Genomic DNA, 10032 nt, shown 5'->3' with positions numbered 1-10032 from the left:
GTAGTCTTATGTTGATCCTCTAGGGCAATACAAATCTGAAAATACCCAGAGAATCCATCAAGAAAACAATAATGAGACTTACCTACCAATCGATCTAACATCTGGTCCATGAATGGTAAAGGAAAGTGGTCCTTTCTAGTGGCCTAGTTTAGTCTTCTATAATCAATACAGACCCTCCAGCTATTCTGAATACGAGTAGGAATCAACTCGTTCTTCTCATTCTTGACCACGGTGATCCCAGATTTCTTGGGGACCACATGTACAGGACTCACCCAAGTGTTGTCAGAAATGGGATATATAATACCTGCTTGTAGTAACTTGGTGACTTCTTTCTTCACAACCTCCATCAGCTGAGGATTCAGTCTCCTCTAAGGTTGCCTTACTGGCTTAGCATCCTCCTCCAAGAGTATTTTGTGCATGCAGAAAGAAGGACTAATACCAAGAATATCTGCCAAAGTCCAGCCTATTGCTCGCTTGTGATCTTTGATAACCTGCAATAGCTTTTGTTCCTGCTCATCAGTAAGCAAGGCAGATATAATAACAGGGAGTTTCCCATCCCTCTCAAGATAAACATATTTCAAATGAGATGGTAAAGGTTTCAACTCCAAAGTGGGTGGTTGTTCCATAGATGGCAACATTTTACTGCCTAAGGTAATTTCAGCCACCTCAGCATCACACTCGGACGCCACAAAGGTATCAAATAGTGACACCGCATCCTCAATATCACCTGTTTTACAATTTTCTCTTTCGTCTAAAATTGAGCCCGAAATATTCGAAAAAGAAAAATCCAAAGAAGAGGAAAAACCAGATAAAACGTCCAAAAGTCCAAAAGCATAATTGTTCACTACATTACTCAATAAATCAATACAAAACAAAGAATGGTCTTCAATTGGGTGCTTCATGGCTTCTAGCACATTGAACTGCACCTTCTCATCTCCTATCTCCATAGTCAAGGATCCTGCATGCACGTCTATCTTGGTACGTGCTGTCATCATGAATGGTCTTCCCAAGATAATTGTGGTTGAACTCATTCCTTCATCATCCTTCATGTCCAAGATGTAAAAATCTGCAGGAAAAATTAACTTGTCCACACGGACAAGCACATCTTCTAGCACACCTGCAGGGTTAACTATGCTACGGTTTGCCAATTGAATGACCACACCAGTAGACTTAAGAGGTCCAAGATGAAGTGAAGTAAAAACAGATAAAGGCATTACATTAATGGAAGCTCCTAAATCTAACATAGCATTGTCAAACTTAGTACTTCCTATAATGCAGGGAACAGAAAACATACCTGGATCCTTACACTTTTGCGGCATTCTGACTGCAAGCTCTTTAATTAAGCTAGAGACGTTTCTTCCCATGTTCACTACCTCTTTGTCCATAATACACCTTTTATGTGTACATAATTCTTTGAGAAACTTGGCGTATTTAGGAATTTGTCTTACAGCATCCAACAAAGGGATGTTTATCTCCACTTTCTTGAAAGTATTCAAGATTTCTTCGTCTAACTCGTCCATCTTTTAGTTTTTGGTTTCAAACGGTTTGGATAGGGAGGAGGAGGAGAATAAGGAGAAGAATTTTCAGAGTAAGTATTAGGGGATACCAACCTGGAGTTATCACTAGGTGCAGGCATTTTAGATGTTGCTTGTGTTGCTTCATCTGATCTTCCTCTTTCATCATTAGGTACAACTTCATTGTCCTTATCTTCATCTTCTTAGGTATCCCCAAGGCCTTGTATTTGCTTACCCGATCTTAAAGTAATAGCACTTACATTTCGCGGGTTGATTACAATTTGTGCAGGCAAATTGCTCGAGCCTTGTTGAGACTTCATCTGATTTAACTCATTTGCCATTTGTCCAATCTGGTTCTGCAAGTTTTGATTGGTTGCTTCCATCGTTTGTTTCAACTCATTGATTTGTCCCTTCATCATGTCAGCCATCATTTTCATCATTGCTTCCATGTTTGAGTCACCAGAGGTTGTAGCTGGTTGTGGTTGTTGCCTCTGTTGAGGTGGAACATAGACTTGTTGGTGTTGAGGCTGTTGATTTCCCCATTTCTGGTTGGGATATTCCTTCCAATCTAGGTTGTACTTGTTGGAGGACAAATCATGGTTGTATTGCTGCCGAGGTGGTCTATTATTTCCGTAGATGTTTGCAGCATATGCCTGAGGTTGTTCATTGTCTAACGTCCCTGTCTCTTTTAACATAGAACAAGCCTCTGTAGGATGATTAGTAGAAGCACAAATTCCACATAAAGTAGAAGGGATAGGCTTTTTCTGTAAGTCTATCAAGGTCCTTACCATGGCCGCTAAGTCATCCAACTTCCCTTCTAATTTCTTGTGATCTGCAACATATGAAGCTTCTACTCCATGGGTTCCCTTCAATAGAGTTATAGAATTACTCCTTGTGGAAAATTGTTGATGGTTCGACGCCATAGTTTCAATCAATTGTCTTGCATTTGTTGGCGTTTTGTCCACCAATGACCCTCCACTTGCAGCATCTATCATTTGTCTATCCATGATACTCAATCGCTCATAAAAGTATTGAATGAGGAGATGCTCATTTATTTGGTGATGAGGACAAGAAGCACATAACTTTTTGAATCTTTCCCAATACTCGTGAAGACTTTCTCTTTCTTGTTGCCTTATCCCATAAATATCTTTGCGAATAGCAGCAACTCAAGATGCTGGAAAAAACTTTTCCAGAAATAATCTTTTCAGAGTCTCCCAAGTATTGATGGATCCTGGAGGAAGGCAGTATAACCAATTCTTAGCGGCATCTTGCAATGAGAATGGAAAAGCCTTAAGCTTGATATGTTCCTCTGTCACTGTTGTAGGTCTCATGGATGAACAAACAACATGAAATTCTTTCAAATGATGGTACGGGTCTTCTCCTGCTAATCCATGGAATTTGGGTAAAAGATGGATTAACCCAGACTTAAGCTCACATTCTCCATCTGGATATTGGATGCACATGTTTTGTGTAATTGCTGCATCCGGTGAAGCCAACTCTCTTATTGTTCTTTCTTTCATTCTATCTTCTTGAATTTCTAGTTCAGGTGATGGATCAGAAGATATGTTAATCACTGGAGGTGATTCTAGTGGTACACTCTCAGTGGTAGGTTCAGATGATGATGGTGCTCCTTCAGTAGAACACCTGTTCAAGTCTCCTACGTGATTTACGCAAGTTCCTTTCAAGTTCTGAATCAAGTTGATAAAATTGACCCGGATTGGCCCGAGTCATGCACTATGCAGTCCACCTGAAAGTGTTTCCCTGTGTGTTTTTTTTTCTTCCTATTCTTGTTTTGGAGAAAGATTTCAAGAAAGAAATAAGTTAAGATGTCGTTGGGTCTACTCCCAGGAAAGAGAGGTGCATCTCAGTGGACAACTTAAATACCAAGTCTTTCCTAGACAGAGTTTTCCAAACTAGTCTCAAACAATTTCTTAAAAGAAATTCTTAATCAAAACAAAAATAGAACTTTGCTTGTTCTATGTTAAAAGAGACAGGGACGTTAGACAATGAACAACCTCAAGCATATGCTGCAAACATCTATGGCAATAATAGACCACCTCGGCAGCAATACAACCATGATTTGTCCTCCAACAAGTACAACCCAGATTGGAAGGAATATCCCAGCCAAAAATGGGGAAATCAACAGCCTCAACACCAACAAGTCTATGTTCCACCTCAACAGAGGCAACAACCACAACCAGCTACAACCTCTGGTGATTCAAACATGGAGGCAATGATGAAAATGATGGCTGACATGATGAAGGGACAAATCAATGAGTTGAAACAGACAATGGAAGCAACCAATCAAAATTTGCAAAATCAAATTGGACAAATGGCAAATGAGTTAAATCAGATAAAGTCTCAACAAGGCTCGAGCAATTTGCCTGCACAAACTGTAATCAACCCGCGAAATGTAAGTGCTATTACTTTAAGATCGGGTAAGCAAATACAAGGTCTTGGATGCCCAAGAAGATGAAGATAAGGACAATGAAGTTGTACCTAATGATGAAAGAGGAAGATCAGATGAAGCAACACAAGCAACATCTGAGATGCCTGCACCCAGTGATAACTCCAGGTTGGTATCCCCTAATACTTCCTCTGAAAATCCTTTTCCTTATTCTCCTCCTCCCTATCCAAACCGTTTGAAACCAAAAACTAAAAAGATGGAGGAGTTAGACAAAGAAATCCTGAATACTTTCAAAAAAGTGGAGATAAACATCCCTTTGTTGGATGCTGTGAGACAAATTCCTAAATACGCCAAGTTTCTCAAAGAATTATGTACACATAGAAGGCGTATTATGGACAAAGAGGTAGTGAACATGGGAAGAAACGTCTCTAGCTTAATTAAGAAGCCTGCAGTCAGAATGCCGCAAAAGTGTAAGGATCCAGGTATGTTTTCTGTTCCCTGCATTATAGGTAGTACTAAGTTTGACAATGCTATGTTAGATTTAGGAGCTTCTATTAATGTAATGCCTTTATCTGTTTTTACTTCACTTCATCTTGGACCTCTTAAGTCTACTGGTGTGGTCATTCAATTGGCCAACCGTAGCACATTAACCCTGCAGGTGTGCTAGAAGATGTGCTTGTCCGTGTGGACAAGTTAATTTTTCCTGCAGATTTCTACATCTTGGATATGAAGGATGATGAAGGAATGAGTTCAACCACAATCATCTTGGGAAGACCATTCATGATGACAGCACGTACCAAGATAGACGTGCATGCAGGATCCTTGACTATGGAGATAGGAGATGAGAAGGTGCAGTTCAACGTGCTAGAAGCCATGAAGCACCCAATTGAAGACCATTCTTTGTTTTGTATTGATTTATTGAGTAATGTAGTGAACAATTATGCTTTTGGACTTTTGGACGTTTTATCTGGTTTTTCTTCTTCTTTGGATTTTTCTTTTTCGAATGTTTCGGGCTCAATTTTAGACGAAAGAGAAAATTGTAAAACAGGTGATGATGAGGACGCGGTGTCACTATTTGATACCTCTGTGGCGTCCAAGTGTGATGCTGAGGTGGTTGAAATTACCTTAGGCAGTAAAATGTTGCCATCTGTGGAACAGCCACCCACTTTGGAGTTGAAACCTTTACCATCTCATTTGAAATATGTTTATCTTGAGAGGGATGGGAAACTCCCTGTTATTATATCTGCCTTGCTTACTGACGAGCAGGAACAAAAGCTATTGCAGGTTATCAAAGATCACAAGCGAGCAATAGGCTGGACTTTGGCAGATATTCCTGGTATTAGTCCTTCTTTCTGCATGCACAGAATACTCTTGGAGGAGGATGCTAAGCCAGTGAGGCAACCTCAGAGGAGACTGAATCCTCAACTGATGGAGGTTGTGAAGAAGGAAGTCACCAAGTTGCTACAAGCAGGTATTATATATCCCATTTCTGACAGCACTTGGGTGAGTCCTGTACATGTGGTCCCCAAGAAATCTGGGATCACCGTGGTCAAGAATGAGAAGAACGAGTTGATTCCTACTCGTATTCAGAATAGCTGAAGGGTTTGTATTGATTATAGAAGACTAAACCAGGCCACCAGGAAGGACCACTTTCCTTTACCATTCATGGACCAGATGTTAGATCGATTGGCAGGTAAGTCTTATTACTGTTTTTTTGATGGATTCTCTGGGTATTTTCAGATTTGTATTGCCCCAGAGGATCAACATAAAACTACCTTTACTTGTCCATTCGGTACATATGCTTATAGGAACATGCCATTTGGCCTTTGCAATGCTCCTGGAACATTTCAACGATGTATGATGAGTATTTTTACAGACTTGTTGGAGCATTGTATTGAGGTTTTTATGGATGATTTTAGTGTATATGGTTCATCTTTTGATCACTGCTTGTCTAATCTTGCTAGAGTCTTGGAGAGATGTGAAGAAACTAACCTTGTTCTAAATTTTGAAAAATGTCATTTTATGGTGGAACAAGGTATAGTTTTAGGTCACGTTGTTTCCAAGAATGGTATATCTGTAGATCCTGCTAAAATTGATATTATTTCACAATTGCCTTACCCATCTTCTGTGAAAGAGGTTCGATCTTTTCTTGGACATGCAGGATTTTACAGGAGGTTTATCAAGGACTTCAGCAAGATAGCCAACCCTCTCTCCAACTTGTCGAAAAGGATGTAGTATTTGACTTTGGAGAGAGGTGCAAAGATGCATTTGATACATTGAAAAAGGCGCTTACCACCACTCCTATCATCCAGCCACCTGACTGGACATTACCATTCGAGCTGATGTGTGATGCATCAAACTTTGCAGTAGGAGCGGTGCTTGCACAAAAAGATGGGAAGCTATCACATGTGATATATTATGCTTCTAGAACGTTGGACACAGCGCAGGCTAACTACACCACGACTGAGAAGGAATTATTGGCTGTTGTGTTTGCCTTGGACAAATTCAGACCGTATATACTTGGTTCCAAGGTAGTTGTTTATACTGATCATGCAGCATTAAAATTCCTTCTGAAGAAAGCAGATTCGAAACCAAGGTTGATCAGATGGATGCTACTGCTCCAAGAGTTTGACATTGAGATTCTAGACAGAAGTGGAGCACATAACTTGGTAGCTGATCATCTTAGCAGGATTGAAAATGGAGAAGATAACATTCCTATTAAGGATGACTTTCCTGATGAAGTCCTCCTAGCATTAACTGCTGTGAAAGGTATGTTTCCTGAACCTTGGTTTGCTGACATTGTTAATTATTTGGTTGTTTCTGCTATTCCTCCTTCCTTCTCCAAATATGAAAGAATCAAGCTAAAAAGTGAGGCAAAGTACTATATCTGGGAAGACCCAATCTTATGGCGCATTGGTAGTGACCAAGTCATAAGGAGGTGTGTTCCAGATATCGAGATACCTCATGTGCTTGAGTTCTGCCATTCGTCTCCTTTTGGTGGACATTATGGCACACAAAGAACAGGTAGAAAGGTGTTGGATTGTGGATTATATTGGCCTACTATTTTTAAAGATGCACAGAGGGTATATGAAAATTGTGAGCAGTGCCAAAGGGCAGCCAGATCCATTACAAGAAGGGATGAAATGCCTCAACAACCCATGCTATATTGTGAGGTATTTGATATTTGGGGTATTGATTTTATGGGTCCTTTTCCTCCTTCTTTTGGGTTTTCTTATATTTTGCTTGCTGTAGACTATGTCTCCAAATGGGTGGAAGCCATAGCTACGAGGACTAATGATTCTCGAGTTGTTATGAGTTTTGTCAGGTCTAACATTTTCTGCAGATTTGGGATACCACGAGCCATCATCAGTGACCAGGGGACTCATTTCTGTAATAGGCTACTTGAGAACATGTTGAAGAAGTATGGGGTGACACATCGCATTGCTACACCATATCACCCCCAAACCAATGGACAAGCAGAGATCTCTAACAGGGAGATTAAAAAGATACTAGAGAAAGTAGTGAAGCCTAGTCGAAAGGATTGGGCCACAAGATTGGATGAAGCACTTTGGGCACACAGGACAGCCTACAAAATACCTATAGGTATGTCACCTTTCAGGGTGGTTTTTGGAAAGGCTTGTCATCTACCTGTGGAGATTGAACATCGAGCCTATTGGGCTGTGAAAGCATGCAACTTGGATTTGGAAGAAGCAGGAAATGAGCGAAAGCTTCAGTTGCAAGAACTAGAGGAGATTAGGCTTGCAGCCTATGAAAATTCAAAGTTCTACAAAGAGAAAACCAAGAAGTTCCATGACCAAAAGCTTGTGGCTAGAAAGGATTTCAAGGTAGGCCAGAAGGTGTTACTATACAAATCCAAGCTTGGTCACATGAGTGGTAAGTTGTGTAAGATCCGGGAAAATTAAATAGTTATTTAATTAATTATTTAATTAGGACGGATAATGAGAATATTTAAGGCAATAAATGCGAGGAGCTATGACGTGGAAAAGTACTAGCTCAAGTGGTTGAGAGTACTTTATTGTGTGTAAGGACTTGGGTTCGAGTCCTATGTGTGCCACTTGGATGTTATTTAAATTATGTGTTTTTGTGTGATTATATATTAAACTCGTATGGATCATAATAAACTCTTAAAATTGTAGGAATTAGCATGAAATCTAGATTGGTTGAATGGTTTGGCCTTGATTTGGTATATACATGAATGTGGGTTCAAACCTTGTTGAGAACTAACTTACTTTTCTTTTTGCTAAATTTCATTAATATGAATATGAAGGGGTTTGAGAACCCTAGCAGCCAATGAATGGGCAATTCAGAGGGCTGGACGTAGCTTGAGAAGCGGCTTAATCAATCATTAAGCTTTATTTTACTTAAATTTTCGTTTAGTGGTAAAAAGGGGTAATTAGAGAGGTAGTTAGTAAAGGAAAGGAAGAGAATTAGCAAGAGGAGTGATATTGAGATGAGAGCGTGGGCGTTGGGTGGAGAACATCTGGTCTGGACGCAGTACAGAGACAAATTGGGAGGAAGAACGGTGTAAAGGGTACAAATCAAGAGAGGAGAAGGTTTTACTTCAAAGCACACTCATCAATTCGTGTTTGGAGCAAGGAATCCAGGTAAGGGGAGTTGCTTTGCGTGTTTATCTTAGTTTTATTCAATTACGTCGTACCTCATGATCGAAATTGCATGAAACCTATCTGTTGCGCGCTGTTTTGTTGAAGTTTCTGGGTTTTTCCCAGAAACCGCCTGGCGGTTCTATCCCCACCGCCAGGCGGCACATCAGAGATGAATGTTTATTCTTGTTTTGGTTTGAATCGCCTGGCGGCGATGAATCCCTGCCAGGCGGCGCGACTCCGTTCGTGGTTCTTGTTGATGTTTGTTGCTATTAGTGTAAGTGCGTATGTGTTTTCTGTGATTGGTGTGAATGGGTTCTATTGGACATCTTTTTGGATCCAATTGGATTATCAAATTGCGGGATGGTAAGGGTCGAGGGATGATCATGGGTGAAATGATTTGGGGTTCCTGGAACAGCAGGAACCGCCTGGCGGCACGTTGGTTACCGCCAGGCGCCATGTCAGTGAAGCGTGGTGTCTGATTCATGAAAAACGCTGTTTTTCGTACTTTTTGTGGAACAGGAACCGCCCGGCGCTAGTTGATGCCGCCAGGCGCCATCAATTTTTCTGGTCTGCGCAGTTTTCGAAAAACTGCATTTCCCGCTTCGTTAACCGTCCGATTTAGGCGAAATTTTGTAAGGTGTTTCACAACATGTTGTTCTTCACTTTGAACGGTGGAGATTTGAATTAGATGTCTTCAGATAGAGATATACATCAGTCATGATTTGTTGTTTTAATAACTTAATAATATGATTACTAATGGATGATTAAGTGTTCTCAAGTGCTGGTATGGCCTTGATTGGTGAATGTATATATATAAATATATAGATGTGTGATTGATGAGTATGTTTTTGGTAGTGCTTGCTAAGACATGTTGACTATATGAACTTACATATGTTAGCTTGAATGTATGATGTTATAAGTGTGTGAAAAAAAGCCACTATTGATGATATCACTATGACCAAGTGTTGCATGATCGTGACGGGTTTTGAGGGATGTATGGAGAGTCACTGTTGGGACAATGCTCTTATTATTTGGAGGAGTTGGACAAATGGATCTGTCAGATTAGTGTATAAACACTTGATTAACCACGATTGGGGTAGACTCACCACAGGGAGGAGTCCTTATTGGTCCATAAGAGTGAGTATGTAACCAAAAGTCTAGTTGAGGTACATGTATTTGTTTACATACGATAATTGTAGGTTCACCTATGTGAGGGTTGAGATTGGAGTTCTTATGCGATCTATGGAAGGGATTTAAATGGTAAACTGGATTAACTGGAGTGTCATAAACCAGAAAAGTGTTGTTCTGGTGTGGCGCCTGGAGGTCTACTGATAGCCGCCAGGCGATAGGCTTAGCGAGAGAGGATCTGCACTGAGAGGCGCCTGGCGGCATGGTGAGCTCCGCCAGGCGGTGACGAGGAAACAGTGGGTCTGGGAGCACGCTGGCGCCTGGCGGGAGGTGAATACCGCCAGGCGGTCTGGAGCAG

The sequence above is a fragment of the Vigna unguiculata genome, chromosome 10, assembly GCF_004118075.2.
Source record: "Vigna unguiculata cultivar IT97K-499-35 chromosome 10, ASM411807v1, whole genome shotgun sequence".
NCBI classification, from domain to species: Eukaryota; Viridiplantae; Streptophyta; class Magnoliopsida; order Fabales; family Fabaceae; genus Vigna; species Vigna unguiculata.
The sequence above is the reverse complement of the archived record's forward strand: the minus strand, read 5'-3'. Positions refer to the sequence as shown.